Source organism: Stegodyphus dumicola, chromosome 9 (genome assembly GCF_044657685.1).
Source record: "Stegodyphus dumicola isolate Sdum_Otavi_A_Nest chromosome 9, ASM4465768v1".
In the NCBI taxonomy this organism is placed as follows: Eukaryota; Metazoa; Arthropoda; class Arachnida; order Araneae; family Eresidae; genus Stegodyphus; species Stegodyphus dumicola.
In genome coordinates, this window is record NC_140776.1 from 17,287,873 (window position 1) to 17,314,857 (window position 26,985).

General features: G+C 33.7%; 1 protein-coding gene across 3 annotated transcripts in view; it reads left to right on the forward strand.

Moving 5' to 3' along the window:
* Positions 1 to 26,985, forward strand: part of LOC118193355 (cell adhesion molecule Dscam1-like) — a 978,906-nt gene that overhangs the window by 669,575 nt on the left and 282,346 nt on the right. The window lies entirely within an intron of this gene.

A 26,985-nucleotide genomic window follows, 5' to 3' on the forward strand; every position in this document is an offset into this window, starting at 1 on the left:
TTAAGAATTTCAAGAAGTGTATTGCTTTTAGCGCAAACTGAAAAAAGTTCGCCAAGATAAATTTTAAAATTAATCGTTAAGTTTCCCACGAAATTTTAGAAATTTTAATACGAGCTAATTTGAGACGTAGAATCGAAATATGAAAAACAAAACGGTCTGTAATTTTAAAAAAGTCCGATTTTGTGTCAAAACACCAATTTTAGAGCTATGGTGTATGTAAATCTAATATATATCTTAAGTCGCGCTTTCTAGACACGAAAAACGCAAATTGAATTTCGTCATTCAGCTCGGTCGAACGGGAAATATTAAACTGTCTTTTAGAGTTATCTTACATGTTTCTTACTTATTTAAATATGTATAAATGTTCGTTACATTTATTTTCAATGCATTAGTTTAATTTAACATGCATCCTCGATTAGCACAGGATGATGTATTTTGCACTTCATTGCCATGACTTTAATTTCAAAATACTTGAAACAAAGTAAGGATAGATATACATTGTTTTATTGCAACGTAGCTGGCAATAAACTGCTAAACATCAATGCAATTTTCAATAATTTTCCTACAAGTGTTAAATATTTTGAAATCATGCTATAAAAATTCAAAGAACTTTGTGTAACTATTATTTAAAAAAATTCAGCTATTTTCGTTTCTGTGTCATTTTGCAAATAATTGACGTGAGCCATTGCCCTTTTAGAAAGCATCTGATGTGAGCACCAAATGACTTCTTTGTACAATCTATTAAATTATACTTATTTTTTGCTGCATTTCATCTAAACGTCTATCATTGGATTCCATTAGAGGTATATTTCTCATTCCTTCAATTGAGTTCTCACTTCGCGAGAAGACAAAAACACATTAAAACTCAAAACGTCTTCATTAAATTTTCTAAAATGCAGAAAAACTTAAAACGCAAAATACTATTTAAAAAATAATTTTTGCAATTAAAATTAGATTTTGCTCGAAAACAAACAATTTGGTAAATAGGCAGGAAAACAAATTTTCGATGCATAAAACTGAAAGTTAACTTTCGACCCAACTGGGGAAAAGGCACTGACGTTAGGCACCAGCTGACTTAGTTCACTTTTCTACTAAGAGTTTCAAATGTAAACGAATGATGACCTTGTTAGACTTAACTCGCTACCTAAACCTTTAAATCGATGATAATTCTTCAACTATTGCATGCATATTAATTGAAAGCATAAAACCTGCAAGCAGAACATAAGAACAACATAATTCAATCACTTTTAAGCAAAAATTGCACAATTTGCAAACATACAACAATAAAAAATCGAAGTTCATCGAACCCGGTAACAAAAGGGGAATATATATATATAAAGATAGATACACGTTTGGTGCCGCCGATTGCAGGAAAAAAAAAAAAAAAAAAAAAAAAAAATGTTTCCACCTGCATGTTATAGCAGTCCCATTTACTAAATTTCAACGTTTTACGGCTACTTGTTGTTCAGTTTTTGCGAAATACATACATACGTACATATGTACGTACATAACAGACATCAAGGAAAAAAAAAGGCACTTCTGTAAAGGCTGTTAGGAATTAGGGGACCCACTCGCCAAATCTTGGCGGTGACGAATTATCATCCAGCATCTTTTAGTTCCGGCGCCACTTGTAAAGACATTAGGTTATTTTTAAATGAATTGTTATTGAATTCATTTTACAATTTGTTTTGGCAAACATGGTCCTTTATTCTGTCCGTACGTACAGATGTCACGCAAAAACATCGTTCAAATAGATTCGAGAATCGAAATGGAGATTTCCGTTTGAATATGATATCCGAAATTTTTCAAGATTAGAATACTTCCTTCACCTCGTAAAAGGAATTAAAACAGTTCTTTATTACCACCATACGTGTAGATGTCACGCAAAAAATTTGTTCAAATGGATTCGGGAGCGGTCAAAATGGGTATTTCTTTTGAAATATGGTTACCAATTCTTTTTCTGATTACAATGCTTCCGTTATATGTTAGAAGGAAGTAAAAGGGGCTCGCTGTTTGAGTGTTTTGCATATCTAAATGCGCATGCGCATCTGAAGGACTGGCGAAATTTGGCTTCCCAATTGAGTGTAGGTTGGCCCGTTGGGCATAATAGCGAAACTGTCATCGCCACACCATGCTGTCGTTATCGTTAGTAAGGACGTGCTCTTAATAAATAGATTTAATACAATGTACAAACAGCATTGTTTAGTCATATTTCTCAGGTTTAATCTTAAAACTTAGTTATTTGTGAGTACAGTCTGCAAATTATTTCATGTACAAAATATTATAAATGGTAGAATGTGACTTAAAAGCGCCATGATGCGAAAGCTACTCTAATATTTCAGCAGAATGGCTTCATTACCCGTAAAATGTATTCTAACGTGAAGGTAAATCTTCTTCTTTCTAAAGGCTGACCATGTGCATAAAAACGAAGCATTATTCAGGAATTAGAAGGAGTGCTGTACTGCTGTGACAAAAATGATTATAAAAGTTTATCTAATCAAAAATGTCGTATGTGATGATTCCATCCTGACAAATAAACATGCTCACTCTACAACTTAATCAAAGAAATAGCCTGTAGCTAAACTTCCTATCAACAAGAAACAAATTTCATTACCAAAAAATGTAATTAAAACAATTTTGCAGAGCCTGAAGAATTAGTAATCAAATTAGGAAAGAAAAAATTAATGAAGTATTTTTCTGTTCCTTTTCCATCTTTTTATGAGAGCACATGCTAATTCATTTTCTGCAATCAACAGAGTAAATACAATTGTTACTCCGTAGAAAAAACGGAAATAGTTACTTTTTTCTGATAATAACTTGACTGAAAAACATAAACATGCTAAGCATAAATAGAATTTGTTTATGAGGTTAAATATGTTGAGCGGAACTTAAATTTTGATATAAAATATTGTAATTGGTTTTTGTTTGACTTTTGTAGTAAGCAATTACGTTGATACTTACTTTTATTCCAGTATTTGAAAAAAAAACAAATATAATTTTAAAATTACTAACTGAAATGTTAAATAAATTAGAAAATACGATATATAAGGTATTTTAATTTAATTTTTATCATTTCAATTATTTTCAATTGTTTGGGGTAAAACTCTGAGAATTAAAAATACTTCTAACTTCATAAAAGCAGGTGTTACCGGTAATAGGAAGGTAATGTTCTGAATTTATTTGGATTCTGTATATCCAGTTTGATTTCTTCATTAATAAAATATGCAAGGTGATTAAAAAACATTGTAAACAACAATTTAAAAGCAGTAGAGGAAACCAAAACAAGAAAATTTTACAACGCAAAGAAGGATTTAAATGTCTCATTGAGGTCGTATAGGGTGTTGTTAAACAATAGATGAAAGCATTCATTCAGCGTAAATCCTCACTACCCGTGCAGATTTCCAGTAGTATGCATCGCTATATAAATGCGAAGTTCTCTGACATGCATTTCACTTAGAGGGCTACAGATAGAAAGGAAGCCGCTCCTCAAAAGGTGATTATCGAGAATCATATTCTTTTTTCCAGTTCAAAATCCGCACGGATAATGATGGTTTTTGCCAGCAGAATGCTTTTACTGCTCAACAGCACGTTGTACCATCTCAACGAGACGTACTATACTAGAAACGAAATCTTTTATATTCGAAAAATTGTTCATTGAATAAATTTAAAAAGCATTGGAAAATCTAACATATGGTAACAATGTTCCATGTATTGAGAAATACATAAAAAAAAAATTATATTTAAATGTTAGCATGTAATATTTGATATATCATATTGAATAAATATGTTAAAGTAAATAAAAAAATATTTATTTTCACAATAAATCGGATTATCAGATATACGAATGCTAAAATTACTTCAAAATATTTGTAGAGTCATTATATTATTTTGAAGTAGGATACATAAAAAATGTTCATTGACCTCGCTGGGACTCGAACCCTGGACCTCTTGAATATGCGTTGAGTTGTAAGGATCTTAAGTTTTACTAACGTTTATTTTATTTTAAATCTTTACTATCACTTCTTATTTTCTACTTCCGGCCAGAATTATAAGCGTGAAGGTTTTTATGCAAAGTTTGTCTGGCGAACGCCAAGTACTTAAGTTGTGGCTTTTTGCCAAGCAAGAAAGAGAGGAAGCAGTGAGTTCGAAGCAGGCCGCTTACCTTAGAAGTTACGCAGTTGCTGTTCGCCTTCCAGGCCAGAGGTTTTAATCCTCTTGATAAATTAAACGTATTGTAGTGTTCACAGTCTCTGTGCTACATACGCTTCCTGTTATTATAAGGCCAATCTTCCACGTGTATTATTCTAAAGTTAAATTAGAGTTTAGTTTTATTTTTATACTTTTTTTTACGTTAGACCCCGAGTGGAGGGTCAGTGTATTCCGAAGTACGGAAGTTATTGTATATAGAGAAAAATAAAGGGTTTTGTATACCCTTCGTCTGTATCCTGTCTACTTACCACAATTAGTGAACATAGCTTTAGTAAGCTCTCTGTTCCGAGTCAGGTCCTTGTATGTTCCCGAAGAAGGTTAGAAGGAACATTGAACCTGATAGAGTATGCTTCTGATTACACTACGAAGGCATGAGGAAAGGAGGGAGAAAATATCTTATATTCTCCCCATTTAAAGGGATGTTGGGTTTATTGGACCCAGTCGCCAATCTTGGTGGTGACGAATTATCATCCACCAGGTCTTCCCAATCTATGATTTTGGAATATTTCAGTTCTTGTTGTTCAAGAAGTTCTTCAAACGACGTCTTTAGAATGGTTTGGAGGCGCGTTCTTCTCATAGAAATATCAAAAGATTCGGAAAGACTTTCCTCGTTTAGGTTCGTCGGATACGCTTTCATAGGCTTCAGAAAAGTTCGTATTTTGATAAACGAGGTTGGTAATAACGTCACTGATACTTCTAATTTTGTCATCAGTTCTTCCCTTTGCGTAGTTGGAATTACTTTTTCATCTCCTTCAGAAGAGATTTATTTCAAAATGAAGTGGGAATTATGATACGTGACCACAAAGTTCTTGGGTAATTCCACATTTAGTGTAAGCAGGTCTTGTTCGTCCACTCTCATGCTAGTTGCGAGAACATTCAAACACCATGGCTCAAAATTCACTCCTCATCTTGTCTGATAGTAAGATTTACCATATTTGGCATACTCTTGGATATGCAGAGTAACGTTTCCGTTGTAAATAGTGGGTCCCACAAAGATATTGTTTTCCATACGAATGACCTTCTCTGAAATAGTGTCCTCAGTATAGAGTCCTTTGCGCTAAAAGAAAAAAATAACTCGGTTAGTACACTAATAACATACATACAAAATAAACTTTATAAACCTCTCGGAAATACATACTTTTTTCTCGAAATTGGTTGCTTCTTCTGCTCTTCTTTTCATATAAAGCATATCTTGGGGTCGAATAAGGTTGTCGTCTCCATTGCTCAGCACTTTATTATTCAAAGGCATAGTTTATTTCTCCATTTAAAAAAGTAAAGGCAAATTAAGCACACATTATAACTTCAAAAACTTTATATAGATAAAAATTCTAAAAAACAGTATATTTTCAAAAATTTCTTATCTATATAGCTTTGTGGTTTCATGGCTGATCCATGCTCGAGCCGGTGAAGATAAACATCTAATGAAGAATGATAGACCATTGTCGAAGGAAACAAAAGGTGCGTACACTGAACACTGAGGGCGAAAACAAGGAAAAATATGCTGAACGCTTCTCGAAAAAATCTGATGTGTACACCACATGACTTTCATGTCCGGAATATTAAATTATACCCATTTTTTCTTGCATTTCGTTTAATCTAATTGGATTGAATTAAACCTACTTCGCCGACAGCGCATAAATCACAATTTAACTTAATTTGTTTACCATAGCGACACTCTGGCGCTAGGTTCACTTAACAGTATTATATTTCGTTCATATTCTAACTCAGAATGAATAAAATTTATATCATTTAAAGAATTATCTAATCGTTGCCACATGTTCTATTCAAATACTATAATAAAGCTAGAACGATGTATAAAAGCAATTAAGCACACAAAACAAAAAAGAAACAGTTTTTCACAGACGATTGAGTATTTCTCATTCAATTAATTCAGTTCTCACTTCACGACAAGGCGAAAATACATAAAAACTCAAAATATCTGTATCAAAAATTACAAAGTAAATCTTAGACACTTATTTCCTCGAAAAAATTCCAGAAAGGATTAAGCATGATTTAATTCGCAATAATAAATGAAGGCATTATCTTTGTTGTTGCGAAGCTAGTACGTTTCTCTAGATTAGCAAAAAATCCACTACTCTGCTGTTTCAAATGTAAACAAGCAATGGCCACCATCAAAAAAATATTAGGCTTAGCGGCACTTAAACAACTTAAAAATATTGATAATTCTAAAACTATTGCATACAGATTTACTAAAGGCATAAAAACCTCAACCGTAAAATAAGAACAACATAATTTACTCATTTTTAAAGCAAAAAATGTACAATTTACAAACATATAAGAGTAAAGAAACTGAGCTCACTGAGACGGGTAACAGAGTGGTTATATATATAAATATATTTATATACGTTTGGCACGGCCAATTGCAACCAAAATACGAGGTGCACATCTACATGTTATAGTAGTCCTATATACAAAATTTCAACGTTCTGAGGCTACTCGTTTTTGAGTTATGCGAGATACGTACGGACATACGTACATACGTTCGTACAGACGCCACGAAAAATTCTCTTCAGAATTCATTTTAAAGCAGTTTTATAATTTTTTTGCAGGAAAAGAGTCTTTTATTCTGTCTTAACGTACAGATATCACGCAAATACATCGTTAAATTGCATTCGAAAGAGGTCAAAATGGATATTTTCGTTGAAATATGCTGCCTGAAACTTTTCACGATTACAATACTCTCTTTTTACTTCGTACAAGGAAGTAAAAATACGGTCGTTGCCACCAAAAATACGACTTTAAAAATGTATTATTGTTCCCAGACAGTAAAAATGAAACTATACAAGACGACATTCCATCTACTTCCGATTGTCGCATGATCGAAGACGGCAGCGGCGGTACATCAAAGGCAAGTCATTCTTACGACATCTATTGTTCTGTTACGTAATGGCGCCATCCTTTGGGCTACCGAGTACGGGCGCTTACTACTCAGAAACATTAGTGAGTGCTACTAGTCTCGATTCGCACATATTTGATCGTATCGCTTTTCAAATAGGAGGATGTTAACCATCAAATGTTATCGCCATTATGTGTTATTGTTAAAGAAATAATGCAACTTATGTATAAAACGTGTAGGGCAACACTCAAGAATTTGTTGGGAATTCTAGACACATGCTGTTTATTAATATTTCATGATTTTGTTGAATTTTATATAAAAATTTTACAAAGAAAGCGATATTTAATAAATTAAACTTATAAAGTTAATAAGAGTAAAGAAAATTTGTTTAAGTCATCTCACTAAGAAAACTGAAGACTGATATAATGATCTAAAAAAAGAGCAAAAAAATTATTGTCTTACTTTTACAATCAACTCGGAATTCTAAAAATATGCTGCTTTTAGAAATAATGTGATTTCACTGTTGAATTTTGCTTGGCGTAATTGCGAAGAAAGCGATGTTTAATAATAAAGTTAAAAAAAGCAAACAAATTCGTGTGAGTAGCAAACATTTGTGTTGAATATCATAGGAACAGACTGGTGATCTGCGAGTTCAGTGAGAATCTAAAAAACTTCCTATAACACTCTAACTTTCTCTTCTTCTATTAAAAAAATAAATAAAAATATAATAGAATTAAAATTAATTAAAAGATAAAATAATTAAGAGATAAATAGATAAGAGACCTTCGTGGTGTAACGGTAGCACGCTGGTCCGGTATTCCAGAGGTCCATGGTTCGGTTCCCGGCGAAGGCGATTGCATATTTTTCATCTCTCTGGCTTCCAATTAACATAATGTCTCTACAGTCTAACGGAATTTGAGATTTGCTTCAATATTAATATCCCTTGATGTTGCTTTACATTTGCATGCATTCTTATTAATAATATTCATAACTATGTTTTTTATTTCATGTAGAAAAGTTAGTCTCCTTTAATATGACACATAATGAAAATATTTAATTGTTGTGCATTTAAACGAAAATATTAAAATATTGCGTCTTTAAAGGTTTATTGAAGAAGATAGCAGTAAGTGAATAAATTTAATTATTTTCACTTAGTTTTATTTTATTTAACGCGAAGCTTTTAAAATAATAAATTTTGCACTAAAAGTAAAACAAAATAGGATTTTTTGGGGTCAAATTATATTTTGTTTGCTTCAATTTTAATTTCCTGACATAAGCGCAGGAAGGCTGAGTTCACCATCCAGTACATTCAAGTTTCCTAATAAAATTTTAAATATTTAAGAGAACTTTTTACGCTTCAGGCACAACACTAATTGGGAAGGAGAAGTTTTGTAATCATTTTAAGAAAGCTCCAAACTTAAAAAAAAAATCATCTCGGATAAAAATGCATTCATTCTTTTCATCTATGGAAACTGCGGCTTAGAAGTGGCCTGATTGATAAAAAGTCTGCTAAAATTAACTTCTGTTTGTTATTAAGTTCCATATTTATTTGTCCTTCACAAGTACAAGCTTGTCAGTAATAGTCTTTCCTCTGTTTTTAATGTTAAACCTTATTTGCTTTGAGAAAAATCAAATATCCAAAACGCCAGAGTACTTCAATTATTTTGAAAGATTTTGTGTAAAATTACATTTAAATAAAAGTACTTTATTGAAAATGTAAAAAACAAAAAAAAAAAAAAAAAAAAAAAAAAAATATTATGTGCCTTTGTTTGGGCTCTCATATTGTATATACTATTTACCACTTCCAACTGACAAGCTGACTATTGGTAATTCGAATCCCTTCAAGAATAAAGTTAATTTCTCACAGTTCTTTCCTCCGAAAAGATAGAAAGAAGTTTATAAAACTAATGCTGTATTTATTATGAAAGGAAGGAGAGATGGAATTTCCTGAGAGTATTTAAATAAGTTATGAAAAGCAGAGGCAGTAATCAGGTTAAATAAAATGTATTTGAGAAAAAAAATATGCAACATTTGACTGAAATTTAGAGTAATCCCGAGTTATTGCATATTTTTTTATATACTTTCTAATCCATAATACTCTCAGGAACAATGAAAACAGCGCACCGAGAAGGAAGAAAGGAACAATCGGAAAATTTTGCAAATAAATACATTGAGATCCGATGTACAAATGATCCAAAATTTGTGCCAGTGCGCTTGACTGCACAGCTTGCAGTGGCGCTGCAGTTAGAAAATGACCCTTATATAAACCGACGTATAGATGAAGATTCATAAACCTCCAAGTCACATGACTTCCTTGGATTAACCTGCACAGGATCACCGAGCAATCAATTGGTTATGATTTCTCCATACGACCTCTCCACTGAAGCTTTAATCTCGCGTGACCAAGCAAGAACTTCACCTTCGAGCATGAACTCACATTCACGTACGAATGCTATAGAAATGAGAAACTGAGCGGCAATAAACGGTTACCATCTTCTCTTTTCCCGTTCTCACGGGCTGCATTCCAATATTATCCTCCAACTTCATGCGCAGTTCAGGCACTATTTGAACTGAAATAACAGCTTCGCACTTCAGCGATACTTCGATACTGGTACTGGAGGATTCATAAACGTGATGATAACATTTCGAATCTAGATGGACTTTAATAATCGAAGAATGCCTGATAGGCGCGTGAGAAAAGATTTCTCACAGATAAGCGAGTTTTAGAGGGGACTGATCATCGGCATGAATATCATAGGCTGGTCTACTCGCCGTTTTGTACGCTAAGTCGATCGTTCGGAGTGTGCCGTTAGGGGACAAGAGGTAGTGCCCATGTGCCAAAAGCTTGGTCTGAAGCGACCAGGAAGACGACGAGACGACAGGATCGAAGCGAATCAGCAATCCAAGGAAATTTTTTTGCGCACTGCATCTAAGACCAAAACATCGGCGATTCCATCTACATGCGACATGCGACGGAGGACGTGGGCACCATCCCTCTACCATTAGGGTTAATTGGTATAGCGCCACGTCCACCTGTGTCTAGTGAAACGTGCCAAGGTCACTGAGTCCACAAAAGCGCCTCGCACCGACCACTGAAACCCAGCGTCTGATGCAGGCCACATTGCATCAGCTATACCCTTGCGGCCACTGGGAAATTATTTTACAAATATTGTAGAAAATGACATGGCTAAACAAGGGTCATCACTGCTGCTGCAGGCTGAATTATCAGACATTAGTATGCACAAGTTGCTGAATTATATACCAGATTACTAAATTATATATTGGAGTACAATATGGTATAGAATCATGTAATGCATAGTAAGATTATGCTAATGCTCAAAATACATATTGAAACAGGAAGTATTATACATATTGAATTATGACACTTACTGTATCTGAACATACTAAGATATGATATACATAATGAGGTTATACAGATACTTCTGAGACTTGAAATACATGGTGAAACATTAAATACTGTACATACTGAACATGAGCATACTATGACTGAGCATATTGAAACATGAAATATATAGTGAGATATTACTGATTACGCTAATTACACGAGATACCTGATGAAACATGAAATACTGTACGTACTGAGACAGAAAACATACTATAACAGAGCATACCGGAACGTGAAATGCATGGTAAGATTATACTGATATAAGATACTGAATTATATACAGGATTGCTGCATTATATACAAGAGAGATATTTGTATAACAAACATAGAAGGCATAGTGAGATTGTACTGAGACTTGAAAAACATGTTGGAACAGGAAATGCTGAACATACTGAAACATATAACATACTATAATTGTACATTCTAATACGTGAAATACATAATGTACTGCTACAAAGTACTGAGTTATATACGGAATACTTAATTATATCCAGGAGAGATATACATATGTCAATATTGAATTGTATAGAAAGGTTATACTGGTGCTTGAGGTACATAGTAAAGCACATTGTATCTGAGCATTCTGAAGCACAAGGGTAACATAATGAGGATATACTGAAATAAGATACTGATACTAATACTTATGTTATACTGATATTTGAAAGACAGAGAAACATGGGAAACTGAACATACTGAAACATGAAACATGCTGTTACTGAATAAAATGTGACATGAAGTACCTTGTGAGTTTATACTGATGCAAGATGCTAAGTTAGATACCGGATTACTGAGTTATACAAGGAGGATATATGAATTACAAATTTGAAATACATAGTAAGGTAATTGATACATAGAAAGGGTGACATTATGCTGATATAAGATAATAAATTATATACAGGATTACTGAATTAAATATGGGAGAGAAATACGTATTATAATGTTAAATACGTAGCAAGATATGCAGACAGACGCTACAAGAATACATAAACAAAACAGTTCACTTGGTGACAGGATATAGGAGTGTGTAATAATGGCGTATATAAATTACAGACTTGAGATGCATAGTGCGGTGATATTGAAACATAGAGAGGGTGAGATTAGACTGATACGAGATAGTGAGTTATATACATGATTATTGAATTAAATACCGGGGGGAAATACGCATTGCAAATTTAATACGTATAGTGAAATTGCAGACTGGCGTTACAAAAATACGAAGATAACAGTGTATTGGTGGCAGAATATAGGAGTACATAAAGCATACATTTGGTATTTCATGTGTACATATGATGCTGCTGACTGTGATTACAGATGCTGCCATTACTGCGTTTTATGAAGACAAAGTACTTGTATACTACTGCTGCATACATAATAAGTTAGAGCCATTCATTTGTGCAGTTACAATTATATAATGCTGCCAGTGAGCTCCCTTTAGCTGGTATGGGAATGTTGCATGATGCACTAAGTACTCTTAAATGGTTTACACTTGGCATAGGTTTGTTCCTAAGCCCATAAGCTTGTCAACAATTTTTGTAATGCTGCGTTTGAGATGTCGCTGCTTAATTATGAACCTGCTGAAGGCTAATCTGTTTGTCTCTGGGAACGGGATGTGTAGATCCTCCGTTAGTGAGCATTTTTCGACATAGTGTTCTGGCGTTCCCAGTTCACCGCAGCAACATAAGGAGGTAGTCGTCTTGCCGAATCTTTCAAAGTAGACTGGGAACGGGCCATGCCCGGTAATATAGTAGACCAGTTGTGGATTTACTATAAGACGTTCTGGATCAACCTTTGGCAGATGCGCATACGCACGACGTCCTGTCTCATCGTTGTTCCATGCCTCTTGCCACAGTGTGAAAGCGACCTGTTTCAAGCTCTTTTTTAGATATGAGGTGGGCCATGGAATTTGCAGTGTCTCTGCATCATTATTTTGGGCTGCTTCTTTTGCGAGCCGATCTGCGGCCTCATTCCCAAGGTTGCCAATATGCGCTTTTGTCCATTCTAGGTTGATTTTTAAGGTCTTGTGAAAAGAGAGTTGTTCTTGAATTGCTGCAATTATGGGGGAGCCGTGCATAGGATTTAATATAGCATATAATGCTGACAGACTGTCTGTTATTATAAAACTGTTTTGATGTCGATATTGGGTAATAGTGTTTATTGCGTGATAAATGGCTGCGGCTTCGCTTTGAAAAACGCTGTTTCTGGATTCCAAGTGTCCTTTCCATTGGCGTATTGGTTGCTGTTGCCGAAATGCGATGTATGCACAGCCAACATTCTCGTCAGTTTTTGAGCCATCTGTGTAGAATACGATATCATTGTCCGTAGCTCTTGTGTTTTGCTTAATATTAATGTGCACGCCTTGGCCTTGCGTCGACGGGTGTGTGTGGAGGCGATTGGACTCCCGTTCTAGGTTATCTGCCGTAAAAGTATGGTCACGAAACACCGCAGGGCGGCTAAGCTGCTTCACCAATTGGTAGGCTGCCTCTTTTTCCATCTACAGGATTCCATCTACAGGATGCCAAGCCAGAGCGAGGTGGAATGGTAAAACGTGGTGTTTAGTGATGAATCCCGGGTTGTTTGGGGGGACAACTGATAACCGCGTACGATTGTGGAGGCAACTTGGTGAACGGTACAATTCCACGCACGCTGTCGCGGGACACGGTGTAAAATTATCTGGGGGGCATATAGCTTATGTCCCCCAGATACATTCCATGTTTTAATGCTGGACCGCTAAGGTTCCAACTGTGGTACGTGGAACCTTAACGGTCCAGCATTATGTTGACGAATTTCTTCGACCCCACGTGGACCTTTTTCAAATGTTCTTCCAAAAGGCTATTTTCGAGCAACATTGACGTTCTTCCGCATACAGCTCGAGTTACTCAAGACAAGTTGAGACTGCGGAGTGCGGAAGAGCAACTCGACTGCGGAGACCGCATACAGCTCGAGTTGCTCCTACGTCATGTTCAGATTCTTCCATAGCCGGCCCTCTCCCCTGGCTTGTCCATTATAGAGCATGTACGCGACCAGCGGAAACGCCATATGCCGCAATGTCACTTTGTACATGATATGGAGGTAGCTGTGCAAGATTTGTGGGTCCATCAGCCTCAGGATATTAGACGTCTAATCAGCTCAATGCCGTATCATATTCCGGCATATATTGCAGCAGGAGGCGGTCCGACACGCTATTGAAGTTGCATGGTAATTTTCTAGTTGTACAGAATGTATTTATTTAATTGTCTTGAACCTGGGACCAAGTCAGTCTCTCATCTGTAGCATCATGTGCATTAAATTCCCTTTCAATCCAATGCTCCATTCTTGGCGTGCTATTTTCAATGTTCTTGAATGTAATTAGCATTGTTTATTCTTTTAGAGAAATAGAATAGCTGGAAATATGGAAATTTTTTAAAAATTATTTTATTTTATAAATACTGAATCGCTAATGTTTTAGAAATATAGAATCATTTCTTCGATAGCGTTAATGTGTAGTCTTGTATTTTCGACTGTATTTTCATATATTTAAAAAAAAAAGATAGAGGAAGTGACGTAAAGCTTTCCTTCTTGAAAAATATACGTTACATTGTGATCTAAAGCTCGATTATCTGTATAAAATCATATAAAATATATTATTTACTTATCCTAAAAAGAAAACGTGTACAAAGCTTAATTTCCTATTGCCTAATTAATAATAACCTTTTTTATGCCTCTATATGAGATTGCAGAAGAACTTTAGATTCTCAACTTAACCGAGAAAGTGACAGTGATTACCTCGCTGTCAAAATTTATATTTTCTTTTCCAGTTTATAATATATGTATCTCTTGGATCATTGAATCGGGGTAAAAAAGAAAGAAAATTTACATAACTCATAACCGCTTTTAACGCTTCAGGCCATGTTTTCGAAAACTATGAAAAGTAATCGAAAAACATTTAGGGAAAGTCGGGGTCTTGGAAATACTATTTAAAGCTTATGCAAGCTGTAAATCATGAATTATTATGTTTTTATTCAAATTATACAATGTTTCCTTCGCAAAAAGTTGATAAAAAGATATTTAATGAAAAATATAGTTATAGAAGTTATTTATGTCAAATAAATTCACGAATATTTCTTTACGCTCTTCTGCTAGAAAATTTATTCATCCAAGGGATTTGAAATCAATATTATTATCATAGAATAAATTTCATTCCCACGGTGTTTATCGCAGTCAAGTAAAAAGATTGTATAACTTCGTGCGCCATAAAAATTCTCAAAATAGATGTAGATCTTCCTAATGTACCACACTTAGAGAGAGGAATTCAAGAAAGCTCCTCTTTCAAAGCACCATTTTTTAAAAATATTCCATTTAATTGGCATACGCACTATTCATGTATTAAAATAAAATAGAAGTGTTATACCTGCAAACTTTTGCACCAAATCATATGAAAACTTGTTTATGGCATTGCCGAAACTTTGTGCTTTAAAATCCTTGCAAAATACTATATTTTTAATGTCATTTATTACGTTTGCAAGCTTTCTTGTGTATTTTGTATAGTTTATGCATAGGAGAGTAGCTTTGGCATTCCAAAATGGGTTGTTAGGATGACATTTCGAATATCTTTTAAAAATAGTAATTATATGCTTTCTTCAAAGATGAGACATGTAGCGATATAAATATAAATTTTGTAATGAAGTTTTGAACTTTTGTTTTTTTACATTAAATGACAAATGTAGAATGCATGTATATTTTTCATATTTAGAATAAATTTAAAGCACGCCCAGGACATATAAACTAAATCCAAATTAAGTTCGCAAATGCAAGTTTACACGTAGTTGTGTTTCCTAATTTACTATTGAGTAATACCTGAACACGCTTTAAATTTTCACATTCACCTCAGTAGATAAACTTCGATCATGTACCATTTTAGTATCATTAACTAATTTAGTTTCATTAATTTATGCATTAATTTAGATTCATTAATTTCGGTTCATTTCAAATAACATTCATCCATTTTTATGATTTAGTTTTAAAATTTGTATTTAAAAATAATTTTATAAATTTTTCAAAAACACTTTTGAATCATAATCTAAAAATATTTACCATTATCTTAAAATAGACGAATTTCTAAGCATAAGTGGAAAAATTAGAGTTTTTTTAATTCAGAATGTCCGAAGATGTACTTCAGTTTATATATTTGCCCGTTTTGAAATTTGGCATATTTGGCATATAACATCAAATGTCCTTTAGTCAGTTTGTTAAAATTATCTAAAAGTAGGAAAGATCTGAGTTTTTTTTCCGCTTATGCACAATGTAAAAGTGAACAGGAGAAAAGGTTGCTATATACTAAGAAGTTCGCCAAGTGAATTATTCTTGGCGCAAACTAAAAAAAAAAAATGTACGCCAAGATAAATTTTTGAATTTCTCTGTAAACGTCGCCCTAAATTTTACAAAATTTTATATTTAGGCATAATTTGAATCGTAGAATAGCTATATGGGAAAACATTGATATATTATTTCAGGAAAAGTCCGGTTTTGTGTCAAAATACCTATGTTAGAATAATGTTGTATGCTAATCTAATGTATATCCTAATTCGTGCTTTCAAGATGTGAAAATTGCGATTTGAGTTCCGTCAATCGGCCCAGTAGAACGGGAGATATAGAACTGTCCCCGCCACCCTTTTTTTCCCGCAGTGTACAAAGCTGGTTAAATATCTCATCTGTGTAATAACGAGTTTCCTACGTATTTAACTCATTCTTTCTGAAGAGAGGACTAAAGAAAAAGCCGTCTTCACTAAATATACGCATCCCTTTTTAGGAGACTGATATTTACTGTAATTTTTATGAAAGCGAGATGTGGAAGAGTTGAAGACAATCCTGCGTATTTAATACGCTATTAAAGTTTGGCAGTTGCCTATTAGAAAATCCTTCTTTGTACATCCTTTTAGTACCCAGTCCGCTTTCGTCCACAGTCCCATAGATAAAACTCATTTTGGTGAGCTGCGTGCTCGCTTATGAATTCGTGCTACGAACGCTATGAATCCTTACGCGAGGACGCAGCTAACAGACATGTGTTTGTCGATATCTCGCTCCTGACATGTCTATTTACGCAAGCAGAAATAATTCACCTGACAATGTCAACAATGCCCTCTTTTACATCAATGTGTGATTTTTGCAATGTGTTCGCAAAGCAATTTATTTATTTTATTCCTTACTACCTACCTTTACATTTGTTTCCGATATTCTTGAATAATCCTGTAGGTAGCTTTATGCTATTACTCTAATTAGACAGACGGAAAGAAGTTCAGGGACCACCAAAACATCGCCATGGGCTAAACTGGTATCGCCCCACTTATTACTCTCATTAATAAAATCAATATTAGTATCACATAATAAATTTAACTCACAAGGTGTTTACCCCAGCCAAGTAAAACAAATTGAATAGTTTCGTTCACCATAAAAAATCTGAAAATTTGGAAGCTAATGGAATCTGGAAACCTGAAAATTTAAAGCTTTCTAACACCATATTATATGTAAGTGCCGGTCAAGTATCGCCTCCATGTAACAACGAGTTTCCTACATTTTAAACTCCCTCTTTCTTAAGCAGAAGTAAAGGGAAACCCTTCTTTGCTAAATATACAGATCCCTTTTTCGGAGACTGATATTTACTGTAAATTTTATGTAAGCGAGATACGGAAGACTTGGAGAAAATCCTGCTTATTTAATAAAGTTCCTTATTTAACTCCCTAAGTTACTTTCAGACAGTTGCTTATTACCGTGACTTAATGAATTAATTACTTATCACTGACTAATTGAAGTTGATAATAAAAATGGAGATTACATTTCAAAAACATAAATAAAAAAATTTGAAACTTAACCGTAAACAGTTTGCGTTGGTTGGAAATTGCATTCCCGTTAACGCATTATTGCCTCTGCTTTTCATAATTACCCCTCCTTTTGTAAAAAAACCTTTCACCGATTTCCTAGACATGAGTAACAATAAAGATTCGATGATGATATTTCCTCATACAAATAAGTACCTTCAATCTAATGATCGCTCTCAAAGTAGAATCAATTAGAGTTCATTGCTTTGACGAAAGTGAGTTTCTCTTTGATTGCTTCCCAACTGAGATGTTTTTCGCTAGATTTCTTTGAACAAACAGCTTATTTCCTTAATCGCTTTATCGGTTGTAGAGATTTTTCTAAGAGTTTTATTAATAAAACCCCCATCTTGATTTTTCCACTAGATGCTGCTTATTTTAGTAATGTGAAATCAATGTAAATTCCCCAAATTTTCCAATTATGTTAATTAGTTTCCGCATGAGTAAATGCGAACCCTCCCGATAATCCGTAATGGTAAGGCGATGTTTAATTAATAGCACTTTTTTGTTTAATTCATTCCTTAGTTTAAATGAGCAATATTAAATGCAGCCATCTATGAAATATTCAATTGAATCGTTACTATTAATATTACGCAATGCACATCAAAATAATTTTTCTTCTTAAACTAATCATAAGTGTAATTTAACCGAAGAGACAATTCTTCGTCATTCTTTAAATTAAGTGAAACAAGTAAGCATAAAATTCTCATTCTTTAAATAAAATGCAACAGCAGCTAGTTATTATTAAATTATGGTTCATTTAGCAAAATATAATTGGATTTTCTATTTATTTAAATTAATGCTATCTCAACAGTTATATACAGAGAAACTTTCTCTTCAGTATTAAAATTATTTACTTAAAGTTATAGATACAAACATTACGTCTATCAACATTGGTCAAAATATGTATTTTCGCCAAACTCTTGATATTTGCAATGTGTGTAATGGAACTTTATTTCACTTTAACCAAAAGAAATTGCTACCTCCTAAAGAATTGTTATTATACAATGCAGTATATATACTGAAGAGCTAAAACATTATCACCGCCTACTTAGTAACGTGTTGGGCGACATTTGACCTGCAAAACAGCTGCAATTCACCTTAACATGCATGCCATAAGTTCTTGGTAGATGACTGGAAACAGGTTGTATCAAATGTCTAAGCAGCGGCTACGCAAAGTCGAGATATTCCTACATGGTGGTGTTTGAGCTCTGAGCTGCCTCTCCATGACATCCCAAATGTGCTATACTGGGTTAAGATCCGGCGAGTTAGGTTTTCAGGATATTAATTGGAATTCCTCCTTATTCTTCTCGAATCACTCCAACACCAGGCTTGTGACATGCAGCGTTGTCCTGCAGGAAGATTTCATGTCCAATTGGAAGGATAGACCCCATGTAAGGGTGCAACTGATCCTAGTTATGTTCAGATAGCTTGCAGCTTCCATAGTCTGTTTTGCCCAACTAAGGGTCCCAGAGCCGCCCATGAGAACATTCTCCAAAGCATAATACCGCCACCACCACCCTATCCATGACCTGCTGTACAGAGGAGAGAGCACCTGTTGGCCTGGAAGACGGCATACCCCGACGCGACCATCTACGAGATGGATGAGAAATCGTGATTCATCCGATCAGACAACGGTCTTCCGCTTATCCATGGTTTAATCTTAATGTTCCCAGGTCCACTATAGCCGTAGGTGACAATGACGCTTAGTTAATAGAGGCACACGAGTGAGACGTAATCTGCGCTGTCACATATCTAAGTGTCCAGTGAACTGTGTATCCTGAAACACTTGCAATCAGACCTGCATTGTATTAGGTTGTCAGCTGAACCACTGTCTGCAGCCGATTTTGCTGTACCATGCTGGACGGTTTCCGACATCCTTTTTCTATGATGGCGCGTGGGCATCCAACAGCTTGGCGTCTACTATTGGTTTCACCGTCATTAATCCATTTTGCATAAATGCTATCAACGGCAGATCGTAAACAACCGCAGTTTCGGAGATACTCGTTCTGAGTCTTTGAGCGATTTCAGTCTGTCTTCTATCATACACTTAGATCAACAGCCTTTCCCATCACATGCAAAATTAAGTGGAAGAATGATGCCTTAGCTTCTCCGGCAATAACTAAAATACCATTCCAATTCAATCACGTTCCCTCCACGTCAACCGGTCGAGTTCATTGAAAATGTGGGGATGGTCATAATGTTTTGGCTTTTCAATGTAGTACTACCCGAAAACTATGAAAAATTTAGCAAATCAGAAACGGTATAAATACTTTATATTTCGCTGCGTAGTCACCTCATTATAATTAGTATAACTAAAGTCATAAACTGTTGAAGTATGGGTTCAGTTTAAAGAATCAATGGTTGCTGTTAGGTAGACAGAATGACTGAAACTTCCTAAATCACAGCTAGTTGTATGTGATGAAATGATAGTACAAACAAGTCCTTTCAGCTTATCTTTTTCAGCTGGTCGACCTCAAGTATGTTTTCCTAGATTTCTGAAATGCGCAGGCTTAGCTATGTCTATTCCAAAGAAATCCCACCCACTCAAGAAAAAAATTTGCTTATGTAACAGGTGTAGTTGTTTTAGGTACTAATTCTGTACTAACATTTTCAGTTTCGTTCCTTAAGCAGACAATAATCTTGATGTCATTAGCAGTAAGACCACTATGTAGAATAGCATAAAGAAGGGAAACGCTGATGCTAAACAAGAGAGAGTAAACTGTTCATTTAAGTTTCCTCTGCCCAATTTTCTACTGCTAGTAATTTTTAACAAATTTTTAGCAGATTCAAATTAATAGTACGGATTTTACTCTAGTGTTAAAACTAACACTAAGTTCAATTGAATACAGCTTACTCCTATAGATTCAAAGCAGCCCCAAAATTATTGACTGAATATTATACGCCTTAAAGAGTCTAAAATTGCTTTTGAAGTCTTTGCCTTTGAAGTTCCATAGAAAAGTGCATTTAACTGTTTACTTACTTAAAGTGCATTTTAACTGTTTACTAGCAGAAGCGCCAGAAAAGCATTTTAGCTCTTTACTAACAGAAGCGACAAAAAAAAAAAAAAAAAAAAAAAAATTACTACACCCGAACATCAGTAGTCGCCCAAACCCCCACACTTTGTTCTTCCCCCCATCACATTAATACATGGCTCCTTAGTTTTCTGGACATGTTGAATGAGTTGTCTGTCGTTATTTGAGTACCTGTCTTACATTAATTATCAGTTACTCTACAGATGAGTATTTTATTATTCTTTATTTATTGGGGATATCTAGGACAGAACGAATGAATGCATATGAAAACTTTATTTTCAATTCGCCATGTGTAAAATATTATTGCTTTATCACTGCATGTATAATAAAAGCCTAAAATACTCTTTTAAGGAACATAATTTTGTCTAAGACTTTGCGACATATGATGATTCATTTATGTAAACTGTGATAAATATGTAAAATTTCGTAAATGAACACGAAAACGGTAAAATGTGATAAACATGTAAATTTTCGTAAATGAACACAAAAACGAGGATTCTGTCTATGAACTGCCAAACTAATCTGTAAGGTTTTATTTTAATTTTATAACACGGAGTGGGTTATTTTAATTTTGAAACCATTTCCTTTCAGTTCTTTATTCCCACTTACAACTCCCTACCAGAATAAGTTTTTAGTATCGCGTTGTATATAAATGAAGTAGAAGGAGTATTGAAGGAAGGTTCAGCTTACCTCAGTAAAAAAGCTTAGAGGTCCTTAGTTGCACTTGTTTGCCGTCAGGATACTTTGTTATTAGAACAACTATGTTTTGGCGTATTGTACGTGCCGGTTGATAATCGCCGGCTAATTTAATTAAGGGCCAACTACGTTAGGTAATTGTGCATAGTTTCGGCTAAGTCAGTTTAGTTTAGTATTAGATTAGTTCCTATTTTTCTTATCTGGATTTTAAAGCCAGAGTGGAGGCTTTCCTGTAAGTCCTAGAATGGACCATCTGTTATTATTTATTTGAGTGAATAAAAGGGTATTTTAACCCTTCTCTGGACTTACTTGAGCTCAGCGATAAGTTAAATACTTGAGCTCAGCGATAAGTCGCTGAGCACAGTTTAATCGGTTTCTCTACGTTCGTCATAAACCAAGGAGTTAGAAACTTTATAACCCCAGGAAGCTAGATTTATACTCTCCAAGTACACTCGTTGATAGGTTTAATAAACAAGAGAAGAAAGAAATTTAAAGAATTATTATTGATACATAAGCCTCGTAAGACAGCATCAAAAACGCCTGCAAAGTACAATGGGTGATTTAAAGCGAACTATTAAGTAGACCATTTTAATGCGAACCATTCGTATCACACCAGATAAAGCAGACTTTGCGTATTGTTACGAAATGTACAGCTGCGGTAAGATAGCTTTCCCTCAAAGCGGTTTTAGAGTTGATAGAAAATGGCAAAAAAGGCAGGGTAACCAGATTTGGTGCGGAAACGTCCGTTTGGCGACATTTGGCAACAAATTGGCAATTTGCCATACACGGAGTGGGAACATTCTAGAACGAATTCTTACCGGTTTTCCCAAAATGTTCTCGAAAGTAGGTAAAAAGCTATATAAAGCCTGCCTGTACGCTGAGTAGAAGTGTATGTTAAATGTATCGTGGACAGTCTCTCGAGAGTATGCTGAGTTCAGCAGTAGTGTCTTGAGTTCAGAAATTAGCTCAAGAGTGACGAGTTGGAAGCTATATTTTAGTGCTTTGCCGTGAAGCTGTCTTCACTGTTATAGGCTGATAGCCTGAAGACTGTGTTATTGATTGTTTCATCGTGTTTGTCCCACCTACCCAAAAAGAAAACTTGCCTATATACTTATATAGTTTTTCGATGACTGTAACATGACTTTGGAACTGTCTTCTGTAATACTAAAGAAGAAATTATTATTTGATTCTTCATCAAGTGTTGTCGTCAATCACTGCAAATCTACGAACCTGTAGAACGCAACAGTGTGTTATTCAGATGCTAAATGGGCTTTGATTGCTTGGTAATACTCCAATGTCTGCGCACCGAATTTAATAAAGAACAACTTTGCTTATTCTTGTTTTTGGCCCGTTTGACCAAATACAACATTTTATACATATCTATAATTTCCCGATGTAGTTAAAAATGCAGTATCCCATTTTAACTTTGTTAAAAGTTAATATATTCTAAGAAAACAAATGGTGTTTGATATTTATTGTGAAATAACTAAAAACTGGATCTATTTTAAATATAATATTTTCACTATACCAAAAAGAAAACTACTGAACTATAACATGACCAATTTCTGAGTTGTATTTCTGATTTTTATGTCAACTCTGCCATGCGTTAGATTAAAAACGGGTGTTCATTATCAACTGTCTGTATCTCGGCTGGTGATAGAAGGAAATTCTATTAACCGTGTATTCTCTTATGCATAATGATGCTGCCCTGAGGTTACCAAGAGATTTAACTTTCGTTTGCAGTAAAGGTAAACGTACTTATTATCCATTTCTTGAGCCTAAATTAAGAGAAATGAAACGTTGGATGTTTAATCTCTCCGTTTTAAGTCTGCAAAATCTGCTATTAGTTTGATTAATAGCATTAATTAATTAATCTACTATTATTAATCTACTATAAATTAATTAATCTACTATTAGTTTGAAACAAGTGAAACTTAGACTGGTCTGCTTCTGATTGGTTAGCCACCTGTCTCAATGTCGACGTAACATAGTTTAAGTATCTTGCTAAAGCTATTGCTTCATAAATTCTGATTCATAGTCACTCAGTAACATCAAATTTTACTACTGCTAGCAAATGACACCGAAACTAAGGCTTATCGCAAGCAGTTCATCCAGGGGCACTTTCAACGAACTTTCGCACAATGTTTTTTACTGCTTTCATAAATGTACTTTGTTTGATTATATGACTAATTAAGCCTTAAATGCATGAATTTTTATTTTTATTTGTAAAGTCAAAAATACATTAGAACTGATATCAAATAAAATAGGAAAAGTACTAAAAGAAACCTAAACAAAGTTTTTATTCCACTTTTTGAAAAAAAAAATATTATTCACTTTTACAAATAAACTTTTACAAAAAAGATATGATAAGCAAATGTGTAATACCAATTTTATGTAATAATACATATCTGATAAACTTGTTCAAACACTTTTAAAATTTTGAATATATCAAAACAACAACCAACACAAAATCAGAAGTTCGTAAACATAAATGATGTTCACATCCTACACACCAACTCACAATAACAACCGATACTCCGTTAGTGTTACACTGAAACTTTTAAAACTATATACGTAAACAGCATGTGTCCACTTGGTTACACTATGTAATAAGCTAAAATTTGCGTTTTGATTTGATTTACAAGACTAAATATGAGTAAGTTGCCAAAATTCAAATACATGCATTTAAGTGTTAAAATTATCTTCTTCTTAAAAACAATCATTTGCAGTCTGCGTCTGATATACAAAGGCATAGTAAAAATATTCTCCTCGGTGTGTCAGGAAACAGTCTGATATTAGAATCATTAATAACTTCATACCATACTTTTGGATAAAATATTTGACAAACTAAAAACTAGGCATAGAAAGAATAATTCGCAATAAATCCAAATAAAAGGTCACCGTAAGCAAGCTGATGTATTATAAAAAAATTCGTTCTTTATCGAAACTGTGGAAAAAATTAACCATTTGCTAAATTCATTATTTATGCTTTTCACTATCTGAGAAAAATATAAGGTTCAAACTCATAGTGTTAATTATTCGAGAGATTAATTTTCCGAATATTTACCTGGAAGAAATGTGAATTTAAATTCGTATATGTACTTGAGCACATTATATCAGTAAATATCATAAGCAACTTATTATAGTTCAGATTCATATTCGTCAGTGCCATACACAATATAATTTTAACATATCACAGACAACAGTAAATTAACGCTTCCTTCATGGAATAACAAATAATACACAAAATATGATTTGAATTAATTCTTAGAATGTCATGAATTTTGGAAAGTTTCACAAATGTATGTCACGAAATTGTTATTAAGTATTATATAGCGTAATCCAAACCCGAAATCTTTAAAATTAATGCACAAAAAATTACGATATATTGGAAACTGTTTACACAACTCTTTAAAAAAATGCTATTTAAAAATCTGATGTGGACATTCACGTGTCTTCCTTGTACGGTCTATTAAATTATATAAATTTTTTGCAGCATTTCATTTAAACTTATTTCATCGAGATATTCTAACTTAATCTACCTCACCTGAATTCATCGAGATATCCTAACTTAAGGTTAACTTCAGGTCCAAACGAAAACCTCAAGGCAAGTTGAAAATGACATCCTAAATTGCAAAGTTTTAAATACCCCGGTCAATTTTAGTCGTACTGGAGTCAAATTTCTTACAATTTCATTTTTTCATAATAAGTATAAAACTTGTTATAAAATGTAGTATAAGTATAGGAACTGGGAGACGTCATTAAAAGTTAGATTTTGTTATTTGGACAAAATATATATATATATATATATATTTAACTTGGCATTCCAAAATATGAATATTTTTGTCATTTAAAACACTTTAGCAATTAGAAGTAATTGATTACGACCAACGATTGTCAAAAAAAGGTCAGATATGTACAGTTAAGCAAGTAAAGGGGTGGATATATGTATGCGTTTGGTATTACCGCTGGCAATAAAAGAGGTGCACAACTAGATGTTATAACAGTCCAAAAGAAAATGACAGCATTGTACGGCTAATTGTTCTTTTTTGTTATGCGGCGAGATGACTGTGCGCACAGACTTATAAAAAAATCAGTTTTTAATCCTTTCTAAATTCACTTTACATTACGTTTTGCAAAAAGGAATCTTTATTTTATCCGTACGTACAGATTTCATGCAAAATATAGTCAAAATAGTATTCGAAATTTTTTGCGATTGTAATATTACCTTCATTTCATACAAGGAAGTAAAAAAGGATTTCAAAAATGAGAGAATTTTATATTTTTAATATTAGAACTTAGAAATGAATTGATAATTTACTTCGAAGGTTTGCTTCATAGAACCAAGCTTTGAATGAAATTCATCACATTCATTGGATTAAGAAAAATGCATCGTCTTCATAAACTTCCGAAAGAGATTTTTATGTTTATGACGAATATAAAATTTTATTTTATAAAACAGCTGTCTGTAGGTTATATATATTATTTCGAATGATATATGCGGAAATATTTATTGAAACCCTACTATAACGAACTTTTCGATGCCGTGAAAAATATCCGCTGCAACGGAATTTCTCCATATTGATATCTTAGAATAGCAATTTTAAAGAGGAAGAAAAAAGTTTCAGTCTTCAATATAAATAAAATATCAGTGCTTAAGTTAAAACGAAGGCATTTTCAGAGACATGAATTTTCAAACAATTTCAAAGACATAATGGGAAATAGCCAAGTGAAACGCAATCTTTGTTACCTTTTTTTTTAACTCTTTGTACAAGTTTCCTTTTACGCTAACAAAAACATTGCTTTTCAAACGAGCAGAAATAGGGTAATTCTGTCATAGACACAAGATTATTTCTGAGAAACGAAGTAACACATTTGATCTGAGCAATCATGTTTTTGTCGCTCTAAACGATCGTTTTCAAAAATCAGACATTTTCTTTTTTCTAGCTTTTACCAATTGCCATTATTATGATTACTTATTTTTTTGGAGTCTGTTAGTTGATGTGTAGTTGTAGGGTTTTGTCAACGATAATGGAGCATTCATAAAGACTAATACCTTCTGTCTGAAATTTTCTACAGAACTACTCAAAATTTTAATAACAATTTATAAGCTATTGCAATATCTCAGCAATCATTTTCATCAGTAATTAATTGCCATGCCTTCAAGAATTTGGAATCATATATTGAAAAATTGTACTCCACTTTGTAAACACATTGTCATCACATCTTTTCTTCATATTGTCTTTTTCCCATTTTAGGAGATGTCTCATGAACTTATTCTTGAAATGATATGATAGCTTGGTCAAAGGATTTCATTTCTACTATATGGCTCGGTGATTTGTATTCCAGATGAAAAAAGATGAAATAAATAGTTATAAATAGTTTTTTATAAGCAGATAGCTGTGCAAAATAAAACTATTTATAACTAATTGTTTGCAGTTTAAAAATCACTACCGGTTACTTTTCCATTTCTGCATTGAATCTGAGCTAATGAAAATGTCTATCTTATATTAAAATTTATTTATTTGTCACAAATTCACAAAATTACTTGGTCGTAAATTCACAAAAGAATTATTTATAATTTTTCAAACAGCAGAAATTGGCAATAAAAGAGATTGTCAGCTTGAAATTCATAACTGGAATAATCAAAATCATGATGTGGAGGAATATGCAGTAAATAACGAGATTTTCATTGCATTGTGTTACATTAGGTATGAATATAAATAACAATGTTAGATTAACAATATAATGTTAGATCTATTTTTACTCTTAGATTGTGAAACAATACATCTCTCACTACAGCACACACGTTTAGCATGGTGCAGACTATATGCGCCTTGGACCAGACTTCAGTACAGCACCATGCGTATTACAGATATGTCGAGATTCAGCCTGAACACTGTTTCTCGGCGTGCCTGTATCCAGAGAGAGCCT